Source organism: Microtus oregoni, unplaced genomic scaffold (assembly GCF_018167655.1).
Source record: "Microtus oregoni isolate MIOR12 unplaced genomic scaffold, Mior012 000008F_ref0000371, whole genome shotgun sequence".
NCBI lineage: Eukaryota > Metazoa > Chordata > Mammalia > Rodentia > Cricetidae > Microtus > Microtus oregoni.
The window spans coordinates 47,977,891-47,980,463 of NW_024543067.1; positions in this window are offsets into that span (position 1 = coordinate 47,977,891).

The window sequence follows — 2,573 nt, forward strand, 5'->3', positions numbered from 1 at the left end:
TTAGGCAGGGATCTGGGGGCTCGAAATGTCTCCTTGCCATGCCTCTGTCCAGACTGCTGGAGCCAGAGTTCCTGCAGCATAAGCTGAGATTTCTGCAAGGGCTATTTCTATTTTATTAAAAGTTACATGAAATAAAAGTCCTTCTTTTTTTAAGTGTTAATTAATGAATTTTGACAAATACGAAGAGCAGGAGTTGCACAGCCAGGTGTGGTGGGCACAGCTAGGCGGTGAGCTCCTGCCAAGGGCTGCAGTCACCACTAGAGCAAGACTTGACGATTTCTATGCCCAAGAGGAGTTCCTTGTTGGTCGCTTGCATTCAGTTCTCTCTTACCCCAACATCTTCCAAGGTATCTTTCTTCAGTAATAATCTCATTCCTCTCTGCACGACCTTTTGTCGGTCATTCAGTTGGCATCATGTTTGGGGGATTTATCCATGATGTTATGTATTCATAATTTCCTTTTTGTTGTGTGAAGGATCACTTCTTTTTTGAAAACATGTTACTGTGATTTTACATATACCAACATTAAACTCTGTGTTTAGAATGTTAAGTGTTCAGCCTGGACAGAGATGATCGTCACATTTCATGACCATCGTCACTCTCTATCCCAAAGCTTTCTTCACTCCACAGGGCCTCTCTCTACTCAGTAGGCAGTAATTCCCCCTCTCCCTAGGCCCTGGTTCCTCTAATCTGTTTTCCGTCTCTGTCCCCATCGTCCACATTCGTGTGAGTGAAGTCATACAGCACTGTTCCTCTATGTCTGGCTTATTTCACTCATTTCCACTCATTCACGTTGTAGCACATGTCAGAGCTGCATTTCTTTCATGGCTGACTAATATTTTCTAGTTCGTATAAACCATATTTTATTTACCCAGTTCACTTGGTGAACACTTAGATTATGTCCAGCTTTTGAGTACTATACATAATGTTGCTATGGATATTGGCGTAAGACCATGTGTTTGGCAAGGAGCTTGTGTGGGCTTGACCTACGTGCTCTGCATATGTGTGATGGTTGCGTAGCTTGGTGTTCCTGTGGGACTCCTAACAGAGGGAGCAGGGGCTGTCTCTAGCTCTTATGCCTGTTTTGGGGACTTCTTTTTCACCTACTGGGTTGCCTCATTCCACCCTTATATGAGAGGATGTGCCTAGTTTTGTTATAACTTGACATGCCATGTTTGGTTGATATCCCTGGGAGGCCCGCCTTTTCTAAAGAGAAGGAAGAGGGGTGGATCTTAGGTGGGGGGCACTGGGAGGATAGGAGTGAGGGGAAGTTACAATAGGGATGCAATATATAATAGAAGAATAACCCAAACCCAAACCAAACCAAACCCAAAAAACCCTGTCTGTTTGGATCCTTGTTTTTTTTTTTTCCAGTTATTTTGATCCCAAGAGTGGAACTGCCAATTCATATAGCAATCTATGCTTAAGTTAGAAGGAACTTCCATTCTGATTTCTGCAGAGGCTGTACCACTGTCCCCGCAGCCATGCCCAAGTTCTGTTTTCCATCCTTGACAACATATCTTCTTTACTTTTTTTTTTTAATGTAGAGTCATTCTAGCAGGTATGACGGGAAACTTACTGTGGTTTCAGTTATGTCGTAATGACTAATGATGTTGAGCATCTTTTCCTCGTGTATCTTATTTGGGGACGTGTTTGTTCAAGTCATTTTCACATGCGTGAGGTTTTGTTATTGAGTCGTAGGAGTTCTTTATATATTATGGATATTAATTCCTTATCACATAGAATTTACAACAGAGTTTGTAGTGAAGTGGTTATCATTTCATTTATTAATGCCCTTTGATACACAAAAACGTTTTAATTTTGAGGGAGTCTATTTTTTCTTTTGTTGCCTATGCTTTTAGTATCATACCCAAGACAGTTTGCAAAGTCCAGTGTTGCAGAGTTTTCCTCCTAAGAGTTTTCTAGTTTTAGCTTGTATAGTGAGATCTATCTGTTTTGGGTTCATTTGTATGTGTTGGCAGGCAAAGTTCTGATTTCTTTATTCTTAAGATTCCAATTTGCCTAGCACCATTTGTTTAAAAAAATTCTTTTTCTGCATTGAATGGTCCTTTCTGTTGAAAATCATTGTTTCTGGTTCTCTGGAATGAAGTTCTAGCTTTATATCAGCATCATATTCTTTTTGCCTTTTTTTTTCCCAGATGGCTTTGGGAATTAGGGTTCTGTTGAGACTATATATCAAATTACATGTTTGTTTTCGAGACATGTGCTTGCCTTAGCTTATAGCTCAGGATAGTCCAGGAGAGCCTCAAACTTGTGACTTCCCCTGAACCACACCTGCGATTTTCTCTTTCTGCAAGCGTGACATCAGGATAGGAATCACATTAACTCTGCATCATTTTGGGCAGAACGAACATTCCATTCTGTGAACACCGGCTACATTAGTCAGACAACTTAAGAGAAGGATTATTGATGCTTAATTCATAGCATTAGAGAGCTCAGTCTGTCATGTTGGGGAGGGCATGACACAGTAGAATATCTTATACACCACAGCAGCCAGAGAGCCGGGTGGGGGAGGGAGGGAGGGAGAGAGAGGAAGAGAGAGAGAGAAGGAGA